Source organism: Camelus bactrianus, chromosome 1 (assembly GCF_048773025.1).
Source record: "Camelus bactrianus isolate YW-2024 breed Bactrian camel chromosome 1, ASM4877302v1, whole genome shotgun sequence".
Classification (NCBI taxonomy): Eukaryota; Metazoa; Chordata; class Mammalia; order Artiodactyla; family Camelidae; genus Camelus; species Camelus bactrianus.
In genome coordinates, this window is record NC_133539.1 from 101,787,314 (window position 1) to 101,814,422 (window position 27,109).

A 27,109-nucleotide genomic window follows, 5' to 3' on the forward strand; every position below is an offset into this window, starting at 1 on the left:
TTTTGTAAGTATCAGGTATATGGATTGCACTGAGAGGTGGCATATTTTACACATTTTAGAAGTTATCTGCAGTAGTAAAAGCTGCTTCTTCTGTTTTGGTTCCTAATCTTTCTTCTCCTTTCCCCCCACTTCTTTAATTTCTTATACAGTTTCTAGTCTCTCAGAAGAAAGTCATTCAGCAATGCATACAGCATAATTGGAATTGCTCCAGATAATTCAACTTAAAAATATTTTTGCAGTTAAGTGCATTTTAAAATGCTAGCATTCATTTGTAAAACAGAAGTCCAGAACTTTTCAAAATGATTGAAATTTGAAACCATCATCATCATCTAACTCCACACAAACCCATTTATCTTACCTGGGAGGCGTCAGGATATCAGATCAAAAAATAAAAAATGATGAAATGAGCTAAATGTATTCTAGAAATTCAGTACAAGATCAGGAAGCTTATGCAATTTAGGGAATGCAGTCCAATCACTGCTCCAAATAAGAGAAACCTCTGTATTGTAATACAACCTTTCCTAAAGCATTAATGCAAATTGTAGAATTATTTTCATTTCAAGTTAATAGGATCAGTTTGAAATATTTTTGTAAATGGTGGAAATGACCTAGGAAATAATTCTCTAAATGCCACAAACATTCACAATTAAGTATAAGTTAGCTACAGCTATATTACTAGTACTTTGTCCCCCTACTTTGAGTGACGTCAACCACCTAGTAAGTAGCCATACAGGACCCAAAAGAGAAGTTTCAAATGATACCTGATACTCAAAGCCACCGTGTGAGGTCTTCTTTTTTGATTTGCTTCTAGATTAATTTTTACCAATTCTGGTGTCCCTGATTCTAATCTGTTAGTTCAAATGCCATTGTCACTCAGTCCTGCTTCCTTCCTCCTAATTCCTTTCTCAGTTTGATAGTTAGCTCTCTGCATTATGCTCTCCCTAGGAATGCATAAGTTTTAAGTAACTATTCAATATTTTTAACATTTGACGCAGTATGAGCCTCAACCTACCAGAATAGACACTGGTCATAAACACCAGGTATTTTCATACCAGTGCACACCTGCTCAGGGTGCCCCATCTCCGGCATATTTGGATCTAATCTCTCTGGCAGGGGTTCTGTTTTTCTCTCTCTATGGCCCCAGCATGTGTCTCTGATTTGCTGTTTCTGTTGCAGTTCCTAGTCTTCAGGGACTTAGGCCCCATGATCAAGGCACTCCTACCTGAATTAATCCTCAGTCCCTTTTAAAGGACAGGGGGTGGAAGGGTGGCAGCAAGGGTTAGGGAACAATGAGCCAAAACATAGTCCCTTTTTATTACTTATGAGGTTCTTCACTTAAACGTTTCCTAGATATTGCCTTTCAATCTATGGTTATTATCTGTCAGTCCCTATTGAGCAGCTGTACGGTCAGCAATAACTGAAATGCCAAAAGCGGTTCTCGGGCATTACAGGTCCTTAAGGCAACCCCAAACTGGAGAATAAGCACACACATGGCTATGACACTCTATAAGAACAAGATATTTCTGTGGGGTTTTATCCTATTCTTTTCTGTCACACAGACCTAATTCAAAATAATGTAGCATGATGTATGGAATTCATCTAATAAATCATATCTCATCAACACATACCAGTTGGATTAAAGTGAAAGGAAAGCAAATAATTTATTCCACTGGCCAACCCTATTAAATTATTAAAAGCGACTCCATTAAGACTTTATGGAAAAGAGAAAGAAGACACTTCCACCAACTAAAAAGGGGAAAGGAAAGAAATTAACATTTGTTTAATGAATAAAGTATGCCGGGAAGCATAAGGAATACTTCAATTATACATTATCTCATTAAGTTTTCACACAAATATTACAGGTAAGATGCTATTAACTCCCTGAGTTTTATTCTCTTTTGTATCCACAGGTACTTTGCAATCCAGTGGCAGGAGCAAGGTAATTATCTGTAAATTGAAAAGATTCCTAATTTAGATAAGAAAACTGAGACTCTGAGTTAAGAAATATTAGTCAAGGTAGCAATCTTAGTCAAGGTAAATCTTTGTCAATTTGTAATAATTACTAATATTTATGGAGTACTTACTAAAAAGTCCAAATAATTTATGTGAATCCTCTCATTAATGTTCACAAAAATCTTTAAAAGCATTACTCTTATTTTACACATAAAAGAACTGAGGTTCAGAGAGGATAAGCAACTATCTCAAGTCCACACAGCCAGGAAGCAGCAGAAATTCCTGAGTCAAGTCTGGACCAGGCAGTCACTGTCTAGAGAATGCATGCTTAACCATGGGCATAACACCTCTAAGCAAAGGTGATGATTTGACACCAGATATGACAGTGCCCAAACCTAGGCTCTTACATGACTTTAGACTCACATTGAAAGGCAAGAGCAATCTCGTCCTTTTAATAACTATCTCCAAGGCTGATGTGCTTTGATCGTCTAATTAAAATACCCCCCTTTTCCAAGCAGAAGTGATAATTCTTAATTATACTTGTAATATGTAAACTTGAAATTTTCCCTATCAAAACTTTAGATGTAAACTCATTTAATCCTCATGAAAAGCCCTATTAATACACGTATTACTTCTACAGCGAACTAGTGACATGCATGAAGTCACAGCGAGTAGGAGGTGGAGCAGAGCCCACACTCCTCACCACTACATGACTTACACGTGTCTCTGTGTAATCGGAAACTGGTGAGACGTTCAGAAGGAAAGTTGGAGGTTCTATGAAGGAGGTTCTATGACTGGGGAACCTAACTTTGTTTGGGATAAAAGGAGTTGACCAGTCATAGTGAGCTGAAGAATGTCCCAGGCAGAGAGAACCAAGTGTTTGAAGGTTCTGAGGTAGGAAAGTGCTTGGCTCAATGGAGGACCTCAAAGTAGACCTGTGTGATCACTGTGTAGTGAGCTGGGGAGAACAGGTGACTGGAAGGGAAGGCCAGTCAGCATGGGAGGCTCTGTTTAGGATTTGGGGTATTTTCCTAAATATGGCAGAAAACCATTAAGGTTCTGAGCAGAGTGATGTAATCCAACTTATGTCTTAAGACAAGCACAGGCTGGAGTAGACTTGAGGGAAGTGTAGGGCGGGAAGAATTCAGTTAGTGCAGAGGTACAGGCAGTCCTTGTGGAGAGGAGCAGAAAGTCAAGTCAAGGGGGAGCATGGAATTGGCAGGGGATTGTGCATAGATTCAATGAGTCTATAATGTTGGAAGGTGAGAAAGTACCGTGTAAAAGTATAAGTAAAGGTGTAGAGTCCACCAGGATGTACAGTGCCATTATTCAAGTCAGGCCATACACTGTCTCCATTTCTCAGTGGAACTCTCAGGACACCCACTTTCCTTCTCTTAAATTTCATGTAGTGGTGAGGAAATGGATGTGTCCACACCATCACATTCTCATTAGAAAGCCATTTTTTTTTCCTCCTCAGATGACACATACAGTTTTGTCAAATTAAGCAGTCCACTTTTCCCCCCATAAATGTGGCTGGAGTAAACTTTCTTTCCATGTGGATAGAAGAGGGAATGAAGATAAGTTACTCAGTCCTGCCGAGCTTCAGTTTTAATCTTCTTCAAGGCAATGGAAATCTACATTGCCAAATGTGGTCAAGCATGATTTTTGTATGTTGTACTGGTAAGGCTCTGTTCTGTCTCTTTTCCATTATGAGATAATATGTTATCTCTTTCTGTTTTATGGCTGTAGGGAGTGTGTGCCAAGTCCACTTTTCTTATTAAAAATGTGGATTAATTTTTTGTGTGTGTTATTCTGTATCGTTTTAACATCCAAAAATAGAAATAAATGTGTTTCCCAAAAAAACACAGTAGAACAACCTAGAATCTATTGCTGAAATACACATATTAAATGAAATATTCTTGTGTAGGAGACCGAAAAATGCCCCCCAAAGATACTAACATCCTAATTCCTGGAACCTGTGAATATGTTATCTTCTATGGCAAAATAGACTTTGCAGAAGTGATTAAGTTAAGGATTTTGAGATGGGGAGGTTATCCTGGATTGTCCGGGTGAAGACAGTGTAATCACAAGGGTCCTTCTAAGAGGGAGGCAGGAGGCTAAGCATAAGAGAGACTGAAAGATGTCACATTGCTGGCTTTGAAGATGGAGGACAGGGCTGCCAGACAAGGAATGTGGTCAGCTTCCAGAAGCTAGAAAAGGCAATGACATGAATTTTCCCCTAGAGCTTCCAGGAGAGAAGAAGACCTGCCATATCTTGATTTCAGTCACCTGAAACTGGTTTTGAACATCTGGCCTCTAGAACTTTAGGGTAAGAAGTCTGTATGGTTTTAAGCCACTACCTTTGTGGTAATTTGTTACAGCAGCAATTGGAAACAAATTTATGTAGCTTAAACTCAAGCAAAGTCATTTAAATCGATGAAAACATGAGCACTTGTATCAAGGACACTCATGAAGGAAACCTGGATTTTCTCATTCATTAAATATATACAATGATAACTACTCCCAAAGGTTAGTGTACATACATATTTTGCTCTCCTCTCTAGGGTTCTGCCTAGCAGCATATACATCAAAGGATGTATCATCAAATGAGAAATAACATACAAGTACATATTCAAGGTCAAAATACAGGTACTCCCTGCTTTTCAAAAGTTTGCTTTAGGCCCTCTTCACTTTTATGAAAGACCCACACTAGTACCAGTTTTCGCTAACCAAAAGAAATCTGAAGAGGATTTTTACTTTTAGGAAAAAAAGATAAGAAGGAAAAACAGCGCTCAGTGTGTGTTTTGCAGCAAGCTCTCAAAAGAGGCCACTCGCACCCAGACCAGTGAGAGTGGTACCACCCAGCTCCTTTCCGGGGAATGTCGCCCAGCATCCCAGTAAAGACTCCGTAACTTTGAACTGTGCCTGAGAGCATCTGTGCTTTATTTCAGTTTTGTGCATCTGTTAGCAAGATGGGCCCCTAAGATATTTCCTTCCTCACTTTATGCCATTTAGGCTTATGAAAGTTTTCATAGGCATGCTCTACTTTCGGATAGCAGGGGAAACCTGTATTAATTACTCCAGATTTTTACTGTGGAATGTGACAGAGGCAGCTGGTTATGTTAGCTCTCAGTTCTACACTTGCCACTGTATAATCTCCTCCATTTAAGTGGTACTAAAACTATGGTCCATGAATTGTTGCTGGTCAGAAAACTGTTACTAATCTCCAATGAAATAAGTATAGAAATTGAGCTTAAAGTTTTGTATTTGTATTTATATTAATGAAATGTACTTTGTTCCTCAGACATTACTATCAGTTAGTGAAATGTCTAGTTCTGTTTTGGTTTTCAATTCCTTAGCTACAAAGTAGAGCTGATGTCTCCATTGGTTTTGAAAAGTCAGTTCACTTTGGTTTATCCTAGAGTTGAAGACTTCAAAGCTCAGGGAAAAGATCCGGCCATGTGTAGGAAATATTTAAGATGCAATAAAATCCAGATTCCCTATCTACTTCGACTCAAGAGCAGGATTTAAAGCTTACCACATAGGTCCAGCATAGTTCACTTCTGTATGAGAATCCTCCTGTATTCCAAGGTGCTGCTCTCTTACAGTATATCCTGTAACCATCCTCAATATAACTATTGAACCAGATGGCATAACAGTCATCTCATTGTGAGCCCAAGTTCAAAATGTCTAAGAATAACTTTCAAGAACGGCAAGATAAGGTAAAATAGCATTATAACTAGTTTATTTGAATGGTCTTCTCAGTATAGTAAAGAAAGCACTGTGAAGACACTACCTAAGGCAAGTAGTGGTGGGAGCTGATCTAGCTTCCAGCTTCACCTTTATTACTTGTAAAATTAGGGAGCTATCCTCCTACAAGTCCCTTCTATCTCTCAAACTCAAATTCAGAGCTGTCTTTTGCAGCACAGATAGCACTGAAGACCAAATATTCCATGTACCCCCCACCTTCTGTCACCTCTTGCATTTAGGTAGTGCCATGTGACTCGTTTTGGTCAACGTGCTGTGAGTGGAGGTTAGCCAAGTATTGAAGAGCAGGTGTGAGATTTCTTCTCATTTATAGGAAGCGTGGACCTCAAAAGCTGAGATGGCTGAGTCCTAAGCCCTAGGTCAAAGAAGGCTGAATGACTAAGGTACCACCTGAAAGGCAGGCTGCTGGTGAGTTTCTTGACCTACAGCTGTCTTTACACAAGAAGAAATAAATTCTAAGTGTTAAGCCACTGAGATTCTCTGCCTGGTACTGAAGCATAAGTTTATCCTAATCTGTTTGCTGAATAATTAACCACCAGAAGAAATACTTATGAAAGTGATAAGCAAAATGGGAAAATATATTTGGCGAAATGTAGAACTTGTTAAGATGCCTAAGTTTTAAAATCATCTAAATCTTTTAAAGCTTTATTTTATTTATTCATCACAAAACACAACTTTATGTTCCATGCTAAATATTGTAAAATCTCACCAAAAAAGTCTCTTGAGCTTTCCCAAACATCAAAAAGATCTTGAAGCAACACTTTGAAAAGTTAACTGAAAATTAATTTTAAACACACAGTACTTTGCACTTGTCTTTCTTAAAGTGAATTTAAACCTTAAATGAAAAGGTGCTGACAAAATGCATTTTGAAGGATTATAACAATATAAATTAGAAACAAATGTAGATTTTAAGGGTTGCAATAAGACTGGGTAAAAATTGGAATGCAAACACATTTTTAAATGTTTCACATATCACTAGTTTGGAAAGTCTCCCTTAACCTTTTTTCTTCGATTTTGACATGTGAATTCACAATTAAATCTACTTAGATGCCAGAGACACTTGAAAGCTTCTTACTCTTGTCTCTGAAAATTAACAGACTTCACTACTTATGACTACCATTTCATATTTTTCTAAGGTAAATTCTACTTATTTTGGGGGGGGGGGGAAGCATGTTCTTTTTAATGAATTAAGTACCACAATGACAGCATCGTTTATTCATAACTAGGTCAGAAAAAGCAGGCCTGTTTTACTCAGGATGTCATGTCCCTGATGGTGAATTCTTATTTCTATTCCAATGTGACATTTTCGAAAAGCATAAAGCAGCCTGAAGGCCTGGTAGAAAGGGAACAAGGGAAGAAATGTTTAAGATAAAACAAAAATACCTGATAGTATTCAAGGCTGCCTGGTCACATTGAATAATCTATTTTATGGCTAAAGCTTAATGGACAATCACGATGCGGCAGTTGTGCCTTCTCTACCGCGTTTGATTGATGATACGAGACTTCCTACCTATTTCTGGAGATGTCTTGAGGATTATTAGATAATAGGCAGAATGAACACCATATGTTAGCAGTGTAAGAATAAATTAAAGAGGGCGTTCTACAATTTGTACACACTGACCAACGAAGAGGAGAAGAGGGAGCATATGCGGAAGACAAAGATTAGTACAAAAATAAGGTGAGAGACAGAGCAGTGTGATGAAGGCAGAATAAATGATGAAGCTTAAATAGCTTTGTCCATTCCTGCTTATCAGTGAAAGGGCTGAGTCAGATCCTGGAGCCTGTGTTCTTAAGCCAGGGAGTCCTGAGAGGGTATCCGTGGGAAATTCAAGGGACATTAAAATCTCCAAATTTGAAGGTAAATACTAAAAACTAAATATGTGCATGTTTCTAGGGAGAGGAACCTAACTGTAATCACATTTGTTTGAAGTTTTAAGGTTCACTCAACCTAAACTAGACAATTTGTTAGAGTCTGACGTCAGGCTCAAAGACAGCTCAGAGGAAGCCTAGCAATTGTGTCAGTTGCATTGAAAGTGGCCCATTGTCCAGAGCCATTAGGGGTCAGTGTGGGGTCAGCTGCTCTGGCAGAAGGGGTGAGGCCCTACACCCTCATCTTGCCAGCTGTCCTTCAAGGTCGAAATCAAACAGCGCTATCTCTTCACAACTCCCTGTAGGAGTTCATGTCCTGAGAGGAAGGCACAAACATGCCTATATATATACACATATAAAATAGGTATATATGTGTATATATATATATATATATATATATCCCAAATCAAAATCAATATTAATAATTATGGATTTTTCCAAATGAGAATGGGTTACTGGAGAAACTGGAACCCTTGTGCACTGTTGGTAGACAAGTAAAATAGTGTGGCCACTATGGAAACAAGTATTGTGGCTTCTCGAAAAATTAAAAATAGACCTGCCATACGAGACATCAATTCCACTTCTGGGTGTATACCCAAAAGAATTGAAAGCAGGGTCTCAAAGAGATTTGTGTACAACCATGTTCTGTGCAATCTTATTTATAATAGCCAAAAGGTAGAAGCAACTGAAATGCCCATTGACAATAGGATGGAATAAAATGTGGTGTATACATACAGTGACATATTAGTTAGCCTTAAAATAGGAAGGAAATTCTGGCGCAGGCTACAACGTGGATGAACTTTGAGGACAGTGTAGTAAGTGAAGTAAGCCAGTCCTGAAAGACAAATACTGTATGATTCTACTTTATATGAGGTGCCTAGAGTAGTTACATTCGTAGGGACAGAAAATAGAATGGCGGTTGCCATGGGCTCAGGGGAGGTGGGCACGGTGAGTTGTTACTTAATGGGTATTTAGATTTATAAGATGAAAAGAGTTTTGGAGATTGGTGGCATAATAATTTGAATATACTTAATATTGTTAACTGTATACTTAAAAATGGTTAAGGTGGTAAATTTTATGTTATGTATATTTTACCACAATTATTTTTTTTAATTAAAGAAAAAATCATAGGTTACTTCTATTACTGACCTAGAGGGATTTCATGCTGCATTATTAAGTGAGACGAGCAAGTAACAAAATAATAAGTATCTCATAATCCCATTTTTGGAAAACAAACATACATTTTAAATGTGTTAATTCAAATTTATAAAAATCACAAAGAAAGGTGTGCAAAGATACATATTAATCTATTAGGTTATTTCAAGCAGGCAATGGAAGTTGATTAATTTTTCTAGTAATTTTCTCTATTTTTTTCAGTTATACAGTGAGCACTTGCTTAAATAATTAAAAATAAAAATTACCAGAAAATGACACCTGTGATAAGAAATCAAATAGACATAGACACCAAAGTTTAATGAAGTGAGATGAAGGCAAGAGAAAGTCTCTGGGCCTAGGGGTGTTTCTGAAAGGCCTCACAGCCAGGTTTACATAAGTGCTGGATCTTGAGCTCATAGTGGCTAAACAGAGATTTTCCAGATCCAGAATGAACAAGAGTCAAGAGGGCATATCGGATAGAGATGATGTCTGCTGTTACTGTTGTAATTGTGAAAATAATTCCATGCATATCACTTTTTCCCTCCTCATCTCCTGAAGTTTGTGAGCAATATCAGATTGTTATGCAACTATGGGTAACATTTTAATGACACAGAAGAGAATTCATTACTTTAAATATTTAACCCCTCAAATATGCTTTTCTAATTTAACACCACGCCATGCTACACCATGAACAGTCCTCTGGGACAACAGATAAAGATTTAACTCATTTTTTTGACAAATTCATAAATTAAAAAAATCTTATTCATAAACAAAAGGAATAAAAGTCAATGAATTCAGTAAATTAAAAAGCAATAAATTAACTTAAGAAAAACAGAAGGGAAGAAATAACAACATTAAAAATTTACAGAATTGATAAACAAATCTAAGATGAGTGGGAAAACCAACCAGCATAAAAGAAGACTTTGCAAAACTCTATCTAAAAGCATTTAAAATTTAAGTGAAATAGAAGATTTTTTTAGGAAAACACAAATTCCTGAAATTGATACCAGAAGACAGAGAAAACTGAAATAGATCAAATGCCACATAAGAAACTGAGAAACTTAACAATGTGAAAAAAACCCTCAAATGCTCAGAATTTACAAAGGTCATTGAAGTGAGAAGATGCAATTCGCGTAGAGAGATACACATAACAAAAACTCCCAGTTCCTAGCATTTGACATGTGTTTAGTTGTGATATAGCCATTGATGCAGATATAGCCTAAGGATGTGTTTAGATGTAAAGCCAACAAAGAAAAGTTGTTCTCTCCCCATTTCTGCCCATCTGTGCTAACCCTGTTAGACTGACTTAACAAAGTTCTTGACTAGCTGTCAATCTCACTCTGCAAGAGAAGCCCTAGGAGGCTGGGCTATTGGTGGGGCTGTTCTGTACCATGTGACCCTCATTACTGATTGGACACAAGATGAATATCTGACTGAAGGATACTAAACGTATAAACTGATCAACGGGCTACAAAATATTCTTGGTCAATCAGGAACACTTTGGAAATTTTACTAGTAGCAAATAAAAAAAACAGTTGCTCAGTGAATCATAGAAGCAGCTGCAGATAGGAGTAGCCAAGTTGTGTTAATAGCTGTATAAAATTAATGGCACCCAAACATAAAAGACTGCCACACTCAGCTGCCGGAAGGCACAATGATAATCCACCCAGAGTGGCTTTGGATCTTAATAGCCTTTCAGTAGCCATCCCCCTCAAAGCCTGGGCAGATTAGGATTTCTGTTCTTCTGATGAGGCTCAAGGGATTGGGTTTTCTTAAGCATAGTCAGGATTCCTGTCTTTGTTATTTCCACTTCCATCCAGACAGTAAACGCCCCCCACCTCACCAATCAGTTGAGAAAGTTTCTGTTCTGGGTTCTAGCCTAAGAAACAAACCATCCTCAGAAAACATTTTGAATCCCTGGACTGGTGGCTTGATTTACCACTTTGGAAAGATGAAAGGAACTGATCTTTTTCTAAGGCTGAAAAGGCTGTGGGAAAATTTATTAATGGTATTCAAGAATATGATGGATTCTTACACAGGTGGTACTAACCAGCTGTTCTCCGTCTCTACTGAGAGCAGAACAAAGGGAAATGGTGTTAAATTGCAAAATTAGGGATTTTGTCAATTTAATAAATCACCCAGTCCTCATTCTATCATCTCCCACTCCCTATCCCAGTTGCTAACCTTTTCAGCTAAGTGTTCATTACAAGGCATTTCATTCTCAATTCCATTTATTCCTAAATAGGAGGATCTGGGCAGCCCTGTTCTTTGATTTATGGAGGTACAGTGTACTGCACGAGTTCTTCTCAAATCTACTTCTGTGATGAAGCCTTGCTTGTCAGAAGCACTATGCTGAGCAGCAGAATGAGGACAAGCACTGACACACTTTTCAGTTCTGATCACAGTGAGGATCTGATGCCAAACAACATGGAGCCACACAATTTCTCAACATTGTTTTGTCTGTTTCCCTCCAAGCAGTGTGGTCACAGGACACTTGGCTGTCAGCTCTAGGGCAGCCCTGCAGCTAGGAGTCTGAGTATTACAAAGAAGAATTTAATTTTGTGAAATGAACCTAATGAAAGTTTACAGGGTTAGCAGAGTCTTAGAACCAAGGAACAAATGGAAAATATACTGAGAGGAGGGGGAGGGTATAGCTCAGTGGTAAAGTGCATGCCTAGCATACACAAGGTCCTGGGTTCAATCCCCAGTACCTCTAAACATAAAGAAAGAAATAAACCTAATTACTGCCACCCCCAAAAAAAGAATTATTAAAATATACTGAGGGCCTCTGTCCATGGAGAGAGGGTTGTGCTTAGCAGGGATGGCAACCTGGACACTTACTGAGACTTGGCAGTGACAACAAATTGAGATGTGCTCAGGATTTGAATACTCATCTCACTAGTATCTACCCCTCAAGATACCAAAAAGAGCAGGCGTCTTTAAGGTTTTGAGAAAGTTATCTGCTGATGTTCCCAGAACAATCAAACAAGAAAGACCACATTGTGTTCCATCCAGAGACAGCTAATAGCAAAAGAAGAACTTAAAAGTGCACACTGGACTATTTCAATGTGTTTATACGGAAAGAAAACTGCATGGAATATTCCACACAGTAAGGAGAAGAACTGCTGACCCGGTCCACACTGATGTCACAGCTCATCAAATTAGAGAGAAGCTGCTTCCACTTACAGGAGGCTTTTGATTTTCTCATTTTGATTGTTCCCCTAGGATAAAAGCTGCTCTCAATGAAAAGACATCAGTCTTCCAGTGGCCCTGACAACAGATAACGGCCCACACATTACTCAGCACAAAATATGCCTGTGCCCTTTACAAATACCATCAGCATCTCAGTACCACCCAATTCATTTGGCTTTGATTTTGCCATTTCCCCAGACCGTGAAAAGCAAAACAGTCATACGGATTTATGGCGGTGCCACCGCTATTTGCAGTAAATAAGCGCACGCCACGAGAGGCACACACAAGATGGTAACGGAGTCGACGTGAGGGGGCAGCTCTTCTTACAGGACTTCTGTTCTACTGGAACGACAACCTCATAAGCTTAGTAGTTTAACATTGATTTTGGAGTCTGAGAGCATCAGGATGAAAAGATGACTACAAAAAGGACAGATTCATAGTTCACTATTTATCATTATTTTATTGAAAATAAAAATGAGCCAGCACTTTTAAATTTGCTTTTGCTGTTTAAACCTGTGTGTATGTACGTGTGTGAACATACATACACATATATACACACACACATAAATATAACATATATGTATACATGTAATACACACATGCAATGTAGGTATATATGTAATCATTATTACTTTATTGCTTTATTTTGACCTTTTAAATCAGTATTTTACCCCATCCCCCATGACAGATCTATATCTATGAAAGAGCACTGCAGTAGAGGATGGAGGTCAAGATTGTCTTAGGTCAAAAGAAAACAATAAAGTGATGTCTGATTCCACAAAACATGGACATCTCATTCCTTTGCATCACAGCTTACATTCATTACCTGCTATAGTAAATGCCGAAATACTGAACAGCAGTCTTAGATCCCCAAACTCTGAAATGTGGGAGAAGAATCAGAAATTCTGAACAACAGTGTTGGCCCCACAAACTGAAATTCAGGTGGAAGACCAGCTGGACCCAATACTTAAAATATGCTCAGGCCAGGAGCTAAACAGGGCCTGCACACTGCGTGTTCTTACTCTGAAACTGCTTGAGAACCTCAGTGGAACATTCTAGTCAAACTCTGCCATATTTTTAAATCATCAGATAAATGTTTTAGGACTTCCATAAGAAATGCCTGTGTTTCTAGGCCACGCCACTGACATTAGCTTCAAGAGCTCATAAATTATTCCTCAGAGCCTTTAAGAGGGTGACAGGTTGTAAACTTGCTTACTTTTGTCCAACACTCCCCTCCAGCCCCATAGCAACTTTCTCAATTTAGCAAATTCTCTTTCTCCAGCCATTAGCCTTGACAGGCAGGCAAAGGGGGTTGAGGGGGACTGGCTGCCTAATTATCCCAGTGACCAAACTTCTAAAACTCTGGAGTCTAATAAGAAAGGATATAAATGCAAGACATTCTCTTTGCTTATGTGGAGGAATGTCATTATATCTTCTAGAAGTATACTTAATGAGATAGTTTAAATACTTCGGAAAGAAAGGGGCTTGATTACTACAGCCGTTGACAAAGTTAAGAGCTCATTTATGGTGGTTTTATGTATCTAAAATGCACTTTCCATACATAAGAATGGAAATCTGCTGGATGATAAACTCTGTTAAAAGGAAGATTCTATCGTATACTTAAATCCCTTCGAGGATACTGAGTGCTCTATGTGATAACTATTATAATTACAAGCATTTGTCAAGATGGCCTAAAACACTCTTATCACAAAAAGCTTGATTATAACAGTAGGCTGATGTGGTTAGAAGTTCTATCATAGTGATTGTGTATAAAAGCCTACGTGGTACATTTGTGAAACGGAAGAATGGTTTTAGTGCTCAGCGCTAAAAGTCTAGAAAAGCTCCATTTGTGATTTAAGCACCCCAAGGAAGGGTAAGGGGGGCTTAGACATGGGCTTTGAAGCCCAGGCTGAATCCTCATTATTAAAATCTCTTGGGGGTAATAATACAACCGTGGCTTTGGAAAAGGTAGTAACGGAGTTTGACATTGTTTCCAACCGCTGACATGACAGATTCGGAGGAGTCTGAGAATAGCTCAACGTCTGTGGATGTTATTAATTATGTTATAAATAGCTTCACATTTATTTTCACCTTTAGCCATGCAGTAGACCAGATGAGTTTCTAGACCCAATTTCAAGTTCAACTGTTGCAGTCACTCCAAGAGATCCTCTTACCTATTTGAATTCAACTCCAAATCACAATTTAAAACCCCTTGGAATCTATTGAAAGTTTCATAGAACGAACGTGCTGGAAGTTGGATTTAACAAATGGTCATTTTATTTGACCTTCCATTCTTCCTTGAGTGAAGAACAAAAAAAGGTGGCAAAACAATACAGTCCTACAAATTTTATAAAGTGCTTATGTACCAAAAAATTTAAAACAATGTTATTTGATAGATACAGCAAATCTGTGGTGGAAAACAATGAATTCTAACAGGCAAACATACAGTTCTTGGAGCTATACAAGGATAATTCTTTGACTAAAAAGCACTGGAAGCTCTGAGAGAGCTGTAACTTAAACTTTCAAAGCTGAAGGAAGTAAATAACTGAAAGAGTGTGATATCACTTCAGGAAAACACCCACGTTCGACTTAATGAGAAACTGCATCACCTCTCCAAACCCATTTCTTACCCAGAGGGGAAGAGAGTGCAGAGACAAACCCTTACACTGCCATCTATTCTCTAGGTACTGTATTTTCAAAATTCATCAGCTGATAAAGTACGAGGGAAGATGCTTCATGTTATTTATTTATTTATTTTTTGCTGGAAAAAGTAAGCAGTTACTGAAAAAACAAATGAGCAATTTTATAGTTGAAACTCAAACAGAACATTCAGGCTTGAAGCTTCCAGAAGGATGGGGACCAAGTCTTCCAGCTTCCTGAAGCATGCTTGCTTTTGCAATGTCACCCAAACCATCTCCCTAACAATTTAAAAAATTATTACCTTATAGTCTCTTATTCCATCATTATATGATAGCAATTTTAAAACTTATTGCTTTATATTCTCTTGTTACATCATTACATTGTATTGTAGTTATTCTTATTATCTATATATGTCCAACTTGTCTCCAAGGCTAGAAAATCCTAAAATTTCCACAGAGCACACATGGAAGCACATACGTGTGCACCCCACACTGGTGGTGTCGGTGGAGGAGCTTGCCTGTGCTGAGAGCTGGGGTGGCGGGGTGGGCTCACCTTACCTGTGACCCGTTCATGTATCACAAGAAAAAGCTCTGCACTAGATTCTGGGCTCACTGAGGGCAGGGTGTTCATCTTCATGCCTACAGCTCCTGAAGAAGTGCCCTCAATAAGTACAGGTATGAAAATGAAGAAATAATTCCTGGAGGTGGAATTTGGGCCTTACACAGCCCAAACTCCAGCCACTAGTCCCCACTTGTACCTCATCCTAGGCTCTGAAGTATTCAAATAATAGATTCATGTTCTGTGCACTTACTGCCTTGCTACATGGTGAACACTCAACAAAAAATCCTGAGTTATGGTATCTTCAACAGAGCAATGCCAGGATGTTACTGCCACAGGAACAACTCCACGACCGTCCCATGTACATTATCAGAGACCTAAGAGTTCATCCGACACGTCCCTCCTTCCCCCACATCCAGTCAAGCGCTACTTCCGGCCACTCTAACCTCCTAATGTCTCTCCAATCCATCCATTTCTAGGATCATCGGCTGTCATCACCTCTCACTTGGACAATTTCCATACTCTCCCAATCTCTCTCAAAGCATTCAGCTGCCTTTCTTCACACAGTAGCCTAAAAGAACCTTCAAACACAGGCATATGATAACCTCACCTAAAATCTTTCAATCTCTGATCAGTGCTCTTATGATTAAAAAAAGAAAATTCTTAATGTGGTCTATGGTGAGCCTGTGCCTACGGATCTCACAGGGCTCAGCTAGCCTATTATTGTGCAGTTTCTCCTCTCTTATTTTGCAATCATAGCACTTTCTGTTACTTCCCTAAATACAACTGCACTCCCACTTCAGAACATTAACAAATGCACTTTGTTTTGGATGACCTACTCACCCTTCCTTCTTAACCTTGTTAATGCCTACTTGTACAGTAAATGCAGATCAAAAGTCAAAATCTCAAGAGAAGCTTAAGAAACATTTATTAGGTCCCTAACAAATGTTCTGTTTCCCCCCAAGCTTTTTGTACAGGAGTAAACAAGATAGAAAAGATGCCTGCTCTCATGTAAGCTATGAAGTAAGATTTCATTTGGCTGCTAGTAACCAAAAGCCCTGCTATAGTAGCCAAGTATGTAATAAATTTTTTTTTCTCCAGTACAAGAAGTGGCAAGTCTTGGATGATACAGTATGTCAGCTAAATAATGTCATCAGCGGTTCCATGATTCTTTCCATATTCTTACCTCTTTGCCTTAATGCAGAACCCTCGGTGTACTCATTCCTATCATTCTTGGCCAAAAGATGACTGTTCTTTAGACTTCAAGGTAGGGATACAAGGAAAGGAGGGGTAATATTTCTTACTAGGAAAGTAAAGTCTCTGCAGAAAGTACTCAGTAGACATCCCTTTATAACTCATTCACCAGAACTGCCATGTTTTGCTTCTGTACTATAGTGGAGACCAGGATACTGCATTTTATTAGCTGGACAATTGCCACACTGAATAAAACCAAGCTTCTGTTATTAAGGAAGAAAGGAAGAGTGGGTACAGAGTCTCCTACATGAAATTCACAGGTCGAAGAAGAAACACTGTGTTCAACAGAATAATGGCCCACCAAAGATGTCCACCTTCTACTCCCCAGAACCTGTAAATATGTTAGTCACATGGCAAAGGAAAATTAAAGCAGAAGATAGAATTAAGGTTGCCAGTCAGCTGACTTTAAAACAAGGAGATTATCTTGCACTATCCAGGTGGTCTCAGTGTAATCACAAGGATACATAACTGTGGGAAAGACAACCGGGGAGATGGCAGTGTGAGAAGGACTTGGCCCATGTTGTGGTTTTGAAGACTGAGGAAAGAAACCATAAGCCAAGGAAAGCAGGCAGCTCCAGAAGAGGAAAAGGCAAAGAAATGGGTTCTCCTCTAGAACAGGCAGAAAGGAAGGCACCCTGCCAACACCTTGATCTTAGGGCAGTGAGGTTTGCGTCGGACTTCTGATCTACAGAACTATACAACAGGAATTCTGAGTTATTTTAAGCCACTAAGTGTAATTGGCTTACACAAATTAGTAATTTATCACAGCTGCAACAAAAAACTAATACAGACACACACAGACACACACAAATCACTCCAATAACTGTTAACTTTACCTCTGATGATTGTTATAAGCAGAGAGCCACAAGACTGTTTTTTTTTTAAATTGTGTTATAGTCATTTTATAATGTTGTGTCAAATTCCAGTGTAGAGCACAATTTTCCAGTTATACATGAACATACGTATATTCATTGTCACATTTCACAAGACTGCTAATAGGGGTACATAATGTAGACTGGGACTAAATGTCCAAATGCTTACTTTTTTTTTTTTTTTTTAATTTTAGAACCTTCAAATTGTAGACTTTTCATGGCTTTCAAACCCTTGCGTCAGTTCTCACCGTCTTCCATTGTATCCAACCACCATTTTCCAGGTTAAGACCCCAGTACTCAGAACACCACCCAACACATGCTAAGATCTGAATGATTTAATTAGTTAACTCATTAATAATCAATTAATTCATTCATTAATAAAGAGTTAATAGTTGTGAGTCTGAAATGTAAAATATAGATTTGTGACTTGTAAGTGTTTAGGGGGTAGTTGTTCTGATAAAAGAAGTGAGAAAGAGCTGGGAGATTACAAAAAGTAGAAAAAAGAAGAGTCCAAACCAGAATTGTGGGAAACATCAACATTTAAAAAGTAGTCAGAAATGAGTATAGATACAGTGTGAACATAAAAAGATACTAGGTACTTGATAGAAAAATCAAGATTTAAAAAATTTAGATAATTTGACTGGACTATTGAGAAACACATAATCACAAATGTGTATAGCACATGCAGAGCCTGGGAAGAAACCGATCAAAATGTTAACTAGTTGTGTTTGGATTGTGTGCATATTGGTAAAAATATATTGTGACAATAAAGAATTTGTTTTATTCTTTCTATATTCCAATTTTATGGAATAAAATTCCATGGTATTTTAAAAAATAGCAGTAGCATTTCATGGTCTCTTTCAAATGATTCAGAGTTTCCTCCCTTAGATACTCAGAGGGAAAATCTCCCACCTTTTTATCTTGGGGACAGATCCCTTTCCACCTTGACCCTTGCTGATGGCCTTCACCACTGCACCTCACTCACTGCAATCCTCTCTGTGTCATACACTTGGATTCAGATATTCTAGGCCAAATAAAAATTGCGTTCAGTGCATGGGCTCAAGTCATCACTCTTATTTTAAAAGGTATTGCAAACTGGTGTCTACAATTTCAGTTTCTTCCCTGATCCACATAGCAAAAGTCAAGTTAGGCGATCCTTTGTTGAAAAGCCCAAGGGTATTTACATTTAAAAACTGGGAACTTCATTTACATATCACTACTTCCCAGGTGCTGGTGAGGTGTGCCTTGTATTGCTGAAGCTGTCAATCAAACTCCAGCCACTAGGCTCTCCAGGGACCAGCCAAGGGACCTAAGGCTAGAGAAGACAAGGACCAAATCTATTCAGCTATGGACTCAGAGGATCAGTATAAACTGAAAATAATTGTGGAGGCATTTTAAAGGCCACAGTTTCATGGACAATAACCTTAACAAAACAGTCATAGTGCAGGCACATGCACAAGGTACCATCATGATTAAGACTATATTAAAGGTCAGTTTTTAGGAAAGACTCTGCCTTGAGAGGATGGATGCAGTAATAAATAAATGGAATGATAATTTGCCTTTCTTCATCATTTCATCTCTTGCCTTTATACATTAAAGATGATTAAACTACATATCTTAAGATATCTCTTAGTCCATTGTGATATCTGTAACACGTAACATTGTGACATAGGGTTGAATGCACCCTGAATAAAACAAACCTTAATTGAAGTGCTTGTTCAATTTCATGGAGAAATGTGGTTGAGTTCCATTTTAGAAACTGTTACCAGGATTAATGTATCTAGTATAAACTTGTCTAAATGTTTTTGTTTTGATTTTAATCTAAAAGAGAAAATCAAGACAAGTTTTTGTTATAGATTCAAAGAGTTGAGATTATTTGGGCTGTGTGGTAAACCACATTTTTAAACATTTGGGGTTTAATCTTTACTGGGATGAAAAAAAAAGGCATAAATAAATAGCACTGCTAGTGCCTATTGGATAAAATCAATTGATTATGTTGTTGTTAGACAAGAGAAGAGACTCTTCTTTCTGGATATTTCTCAACTGTGTAAAAACAGTGATCTCTGTGGCTTCCCACAACTCTCCAATATTATGATGCTAAGGTTCTGTCAGGACCCCCTCACACCACCACACACATCTTTTTGTTGGCTTAACGTTTTCAGGGTGCTCTGTTTTTCACTGACATATAAAGTCTTTAGGTCTTGTTTTTATTCAAAGCAATAACTTTCATAAATGTATCACCCACTGTCCAGGGCTTCCTTGCCAATTGGAATGGGTTGAATTGTGCACCCCACTAACCATCTGTGTATTGAAGCCTAACTCCTAGTATCTCAGAATATAACCTTCTTTGGAAATGGGGTCATTGCAGATATAATTAAGATGAGGTATTGCAGGGACCCTAATCCAGTATGACTGGTGTCCTTATAGAAAAAGGAAATATGAATACAGAGGCAACATGCATAGGGGAAAGAAAATGTGAAGAAACATAGGAAAAGGAGGCCTGGAAGAGATCCTTCCTTCACAGCCTCTGGAAAACGTCAACTCTGCTGACACCTTGATTTTGGACTTCTAGTCTCCAGAATTGTAAGACAATAAATTTCTGTTGCTTAAGCCACTTATTTTGTGTGCTTTGTTATTGCAGCCTTAGCAAACTAATATACCATTTTGAAGCATCACACCATTTCCTAGACATATCTAGAATTCTAGAACTTTACTCAAGCCATATTATACTCAGTATGCAAGTCATTTTTCCATACCAAAGATTTCTTATTTTAAAAATATATGCATCTATAGAAATCTCCTTCTTTCCTTAGTTTGTTCTTCTAATTCCCCAATTCTTATTTGAAAAGTCCATGTCTGAACACTTTTCACTTCCATTTTCTTTAGAGACAGCATCTAGACCTAATTGCAGGAGCCTAGACCTTGATGCAAGAACCAATCACTTATTGAGCCTCACTTTCCTCATTTGCAAAAGGCATTAAAAACTCTCACACAGAATTTTTTTGAGGACTAAACTAGATAAAATATAAAAAAGTGTTTGAGGGGGAGGGTATGGCCCAGTGGCAGAATGCATGGTTAGCATGGATTAGGTCCTGGGCTCAATCCCCAGTCCCTCCATAAAAAAAATAAATAAATAAACCTAACTCCCCTCAAAAATAGAACAGATGAACAACAAGGCCCTACTGTATAGCACAGGGAACTATGTTCAGTATCTTGTAATAAATCATAATGGAGAAGAATATGCAAAAGAATATATATACTTACATATATATGTGTAACTGAATCACTTTGCTGTAAACCAGAAACTAACACATTTAAATCAACTATACTTCAACTGAAAAAAAAAACTTAATTAAAAAATTGTTTGAGGTGCTACTGATGTTTTTGTGTCATTTGCACGACCTCTCTGATGATTCACAGAATTGTAATAACTGTTTGTGTCACCACAGACTTCAGGTGGATGTCTCCAGGAGTAGAAGACAGTAAGAACTCTCACATTTTATCATGGGTCATCACTGGTGCTCAGGGGGCATCATCATATAAAATTTGGTTTGTATTATTTTTTTTATTATTCTACAACAGTCACACATCCAAGGTGAAGTTCATCTTTGTGTCGACCTCACAGGCAAGCAGGAAAGATTTTTCTACAGTTTATCCTTATCAGCTTGACATTTAATTACCCAGAGAAGCTTAGTGTCCATCTGTGAACTTGAAGATTTTACTGGGCACTTCATCTTCCCGATCACTTATAAAAACTTGAAATGAAGCCAGTCCTGGCAATAATCCCTGAAGCAGAGCCTTCAACCCCAAGTGCGGGGAATGAGTTACAGATGCCCTGAGGTGCGGATGCTTCAGGAGAGTGGACAGTGACACAATCACCATCTTCTACAGACATTATGCAAGAAAAATTGGGAAATGATACTTTAACGGTAGCTTCTGTTAAGATCATTTTATTCATAAAAGTAGTTATCTGTGCCCTTGCCTTTTTCTTATGAATAAACTGGGCTTCCAGCCATGAAACCATATTCTCCTGAATATCTAGGCAATTTGTTGAGTGTGTGTGTGTGTGTGTGTGTTTTCTATGACTATTTTTAGTGGACTTAATTCGGCATAAACAATTTTCAGATGTGTTACAGTCATGACAACTAGAATCACAGTAAAGGTGAAATTCAAAGTGATGTGAAGAATCAGTCACATGGAGTAAGTAAATGAATCAGAAGTGAAGGTCAGAGAACTCACATGAGGTATCATATGACTCATACTGTCAGATCTCAACAGATGAAAACATTTTGTGTTCGTAATGTGGAACCATATTGTTATGGAAACTGTATACATTCAGGAGCCTTGTAAATGTTACCTTTATTTTACATCTACTGGACATTCCTCGAGGTATCCTAAAAGATCATCTCAATTAATGAATATTTTGTTTTACTTAAGTCTAGCCACAGCAAAGCTTTCTGAAAAGATAAGGCGTTCCTGTGCAGGTAAGAACTCTTCCCTCTGAAGATGATGGAGGAAATAAAAGGAGAGGGTTGGGGGTGGGGGTCATTTAGTGGGAGGAGGGGAATTCTTAGGGAAAAGGTGAAGCAAACTTAAGCAACACTGGAACATCTGTTAGAAATCTAACAGCCTGGTCAGAGGAGTGGCAGGCAGGCTGGGGTCCCTCAGTGAAGCCTAAACCTCCCACAGGAAGGGGTCGCCTAGTAAGTGGCTCAGAAAACAAGTAGAAAAATAAAAGAGCAATAGGGAGAGAGAGAGGGAAAATGAAAAAATGAAAGCAAGAGTGAAAGCAAGAGATAGTGAAAGAAAACCCTAGGTGAGGCAATCCAATTCCTGTCTTACAGTAACATCTGTTACTACGTGAAGACAGCTTCTATATACATGTCAGTGGCAAAATTCTGTTTGAAATTTAAAACATTGTGTATGTATCTACACACACAACACACACAAGCGCACACACACGCACACACACATACTCTCAGCATTCTAGGTAGATAATCTATTCTGTGTATAGATAAAACAATATAAGAACTATTTATTGATGCATTTTGTGCTTTCGCATGGTGTCATATGCAACAGATTGAAGCAGATGACCTCTCCAGGGTAGGAACTAAGGAGAGACAAGGCACTATAGAATAACTTGTGAAATGACGTCCCTGTCCTATGAGACTGGCACATGTCCAAGCTGAATTTTTCACAGATTGCTGTTGTGGGAGTTTCTGAGATTCCCCCTTTACCAACTCCTACTAGAATACCTATAATGCACAGGGAGCCTGCACCATTCTCAGCCTGGGAACCCACAGTCAGACCCTTGCTGATCTGTGTCTCCCCAGAATTGCGTTGGATGGATTTCCCTTCAAAATGGCTCCACTCAGGCTCCCTCCAGACAGGTGGGTTGGGAGGTCCCCCTAAAGCCCCTCCTACTTGAATAGAATCAGTTCTCCCCCTGCCCCAATAGAAAAGAGAACACACAGCTGGCCCATCGTCTCTCTAAGGAAAATCTCCCTCACTCATTTTCTACGTCTACGCATTTGTGGTTGGAGCTGAGTGATCACTAAGACAACAGAATCTATTTAACCATCTCAACACACCCTGGTTAAAAGGCATAGCATGTGACACTTTGGAATATCTGACATCTATCACGTTATTCCTTGCTGAGGGGCTCCAGGCAAAAAATGAAATAAAAGGAGTTCTATTTACTCAGTTGCTCAATTTTAAATTGCTATATTTGAGGTTAAATATGGTGGTCTCTATAGGCAATTTCATATGTTTTAATATAACGAACATCTTATGATAAGTTTTGCCCCTCTGTCCTACTATTACCACCCAGTTTTACCAAAATGGAACTTGTCAGGCAGCTCTTTTCTGTCAATCAGAAATTTTTGAGAGTGTCTCAAGAAAAATACACATACTGAATTCAACTCTTTCCTGTTAACTGAAATAGCAGTTCTTCAAACAAATGAACAAAATGCATACTTCACTCAATGTTCTCAAAATTACACTCTCCCATGGTATCTTTTATTATGAAATACCAGAACAAATTGTTCCTCACTGCCCGGCTTGGATGGATCTGGGAAGAAACAAGTTTTCCTGTTACTTACAGAAAAGGAACACAACAGAACTTCTGACCGAGTGAAGGAACCCTGCTTAGAGAAGCCAGATACAGGCCAGAAGCAGGCCAGATTCTGTTGTTATGATGTCACTTACCAATGACCAATGACCAAAATCACAATTGCTGGCCTGTGATTTTACCTAAGCTCAAATACCTTCATGAAATGTCTTCACTCCTATGATCTTCTACAATGTTTATTATTTTTACCTCTCATTTGCTAAACATGAGAAGCATGTATGTGTTACTAGTTCTTACTTTTTGACTTGCATTGCAATTGAATTGTCATGTCTCTTTCTGTAGATTCCATGTTCCTTACGTAGGGTGACCTGCAACACATAGCAGTACAGTTCTTTATTCACCTGGGTGCCTCTCTGGCCTTTACACAGTGGAAAAACTCAATAAATGCATGCCGAGTAAGCTAATGAAGGCTACGGCTCTTGAATGCTGAATTTCCAATGTTTGCATTATTCTGTTTAGCTGTAATACCAATTTTTGACATTATTCAAATCAATCTATTGCAATAGCTGGAGAAAGACACTTTTTGACATTTCTGGGAGTTAAACATGTATTATGTTTAACTTTAGAAGTGGTTCTTTGATTTACTGTTCTGACCTTTCAATTCCTTGCAAAAATGAGATCCTTTACACATACTCCTCTTAGGCTAAACCAACAAGAGAATTTGCCTAATTTTTAAGCTTAAAGAAAATCAAAGTCTTAAATGGAGCACAGTATGATCCTCTAAAGATTCCTTTGTCACTTCTGCATATAAAAGAAGTTGACTAATCACATCAGAATACCAAAGAAAATAAGTGTAAGATTGTATCACACCTTTTGCAAGATAAATTGTTCCAAGAAGATGGAAAAACCATTGTTTGTTCTCTTCCTTTAGCCATCATGAAAGGAGAAATTTAAAAAGAAAATAATACATTTCTAAATTCCAAAAATTTATATCATACTTCAGGTAATTTACCTGTTCATTTATAATCAAACTATAGATTTTCCCAGAATGAATTAACACAATTTTTGAAATAGAGACAATCTTATAAAAAGACCAGAATAAAGATAAGATACTTATTCATGGCTGATAGTTGTTTTTTTTTTTAATAGATGTTCTTTTTCCTGTAGAGCTCAAAGGAGAGTTAGTTGAATTGTCTTATCTGTATGGTTTTTAATGAAATTTACTGATTGAGTCGATGATTATATTTTCAGCAATCAATGAATGTTTGATGATGTAGACCTCAACATCATCTTCTTTGCAAAAACTCCAGGAACTCTTGTAATTCTTTAGAGAACATCTGTGCTAAATGGAAATAAATTGTGGAGGGAAAAATGAAAGAAACTTAAAACAAATATTCACTAATGGATGAATTTTTATAATTGGCAAGTGCTTTGCAAGACTTACAGTACAAATTTGCTTACATTTAAAAAGACACAGGCTGTCAAAAAAATTTTAATGTATGAACATTGTGCTTATTATCCAAGCAACACCTGCTGCTGTCAATAAGCGGATGTTTAAATGAGATAAGTCAAACAAGTTTGGAAATAAGGGAAATAGAATATACTTGGGAACCCCATTATCAAATATACTTAGAGGTGATCAAGTAGAGATAAGCAATGTCACATAAAAGAAACAGAAATTCTTTCAGGCTTATCAACCCGATTATAACTATACTGAACTTGTGAGCATACAGAAAAAGGATGAATGTCAGTCAAAATGGAGTTGATACAGAAAATGAGAATTATGAAGGCAATTTCCAAAGTGAAAATTAAGTCATCTGCCTTGAGTGTGCAAGAATGATTGGCAAGAATACTCTTATCACTGTGTAAATAAATGAACTGGGATTATCTTTAAACCATTACACAATGAAGTCATATGACTAATTGTTCCTTGAGTGTGGCCTAGTGAGACTCCTAGCAGAAAAACCACTCATGCTTATGAACTTTTGACCAATGAACCTTTGAGCTAATAAATGGGTGTAATTTGTTATGCAGCAGTAGAAAAGTAATGCACTGTCTGTAACTAACCAGGCATTATAGGACCCACTGGAACTAACCAGCCTCTACTCAGCTCTAGTTGATTATTACCATACAAATGTGGGTTCACTATTGCCCAGTATTCTCTCTTTTTTTTTTATGAGATCCTGGAAATGGATATCTTTAAATTAAATGTCCTATTTTATTTTTTATTTTTTTTTTGAAATTGGCAAGCTATTCAATTAAAACATACATCACTGTGGAGGCCAAATAAATCACCTCTGAGAGCAGCCAATTTGAAACTAGCCTAGCTGATGATTACAATCCTTTTCAATTCCAATGTTCCACGGATCTACTAAATAAATGTTATAAAACTTTTTCCTTTTGTTTTAAATAATAAATATTGTAAATGTTGTAATACCTTAAATGGCTTCTAATTTTTCTTCCAAATGAAAGATTTATGATTATTAATGCATTATGTTTTTTTTTTTTACTTTTCTATGAGATAGCTTCCTGTACAAAGAATTACAGGAATTGAAGTTCATATTGTGCATTTGCTACAGTAAGTCATCAAATTCAAAAATGATATACTTACTTTGATGTATAACCTTTTTATTTTAATAGAAACATGAAAATAATGTGTACCAATAAGGAATAGCTGTACTTTTCCTCCCATCCACAGAGGTGGTAGTTAAGAGTGTCACCTTGGGCAAGTAGCTTAACCTCTCTGTGCCTAAGTATCTTTTTTTTAATTAATTTATTTTCATTTAGTTATAGTCAGTTTACAATGTTGTGTCTATTTCTGGTGTACAGCACAATTTTTCAGTCATACATGAATATGCATATATTCATTTTCATATTCTTTTTCACCATGAGCTACGACAGGATCTTGTATATATTTCCCTGTGCTAAATTTCTTGATATATAAAACGAACTTATAGTAATAAGCAATAACTAGGGTTTATGCGAGGATTATATGAGTTAGTACAATTGAAGTGCCTGGAATGTTGAGCAGAACATAGTATCCAACAAATGTCGGTGATTTACAAAGAGAGGCATGTAAGTTGTAAAGTATAGAGGAGCTCATGCTTTGGCCAGGAATAGAGCAGCTCAGTGTTGCTTCTGTACTTCTTTGTGTGGCTTTCAGTCTAGCTCAAGTCCACCTTTTCAGGTCCCTCATCTGCTCTCGTCCAACTTGACTGGATAGTCCAACTAATCCAACTGCTCAGCATTTCCTAATCCCAAAATGCACCTTCCTCTTATTTGGATCCCACAATCTGGACCACCAGAGTCTTATTCCTCTTTGTTTGCCCATCCTAAGAAGCAAATGTATAGACAAGTCCTCCACAAAATCTCCACGGATCCTGCAGAGAATTGACTGCTTATTTCTGTAGTAGGTGTTTAAACTTCAGGTAAAAGTGAATGGCTGATACCTTGCATTGTACTCATTTACATATTGATCTGTTTTGTTCATAGATGGTAAGTTCCTTACAAATAAGTACATTTTAGTTGTGTTCCTACAGAGCTTAGTATGATGGCTTTTCTATGTTAGGAACTCAGTAAATGTTAATTAAATTGCATATAAAATGTTCAAAAGAAGCAGACCATTCAACAACGGACAAAGATAAAAGGAAAAAGAAATCATTCGATTTTATATATCAAATTTAAACAGGCATTGGTCTGCCAGGTTTTAGAATTTTGGGTTTGTTTTGTCGTGTGTGTGTTTACTTGAATATTCACCTTTTCAGTCTTAAAAGGAAAA

The 27,109-nt window shown here is 37.7% G+C and overlaps 1 long non-coding RNA gene across 1 annotated transcript in view; it reads right to left on the bottom strand.

Moving 5' to 3' along the window:
• Positions 1 to 27,109, bottom strand: part of LOC123616080 (uncharacterized) — a 233,646-nt gene that overhangs the window by 76,039 nt on the left and 130,498 nt on the right. The window lies entirely within an intron of this gene.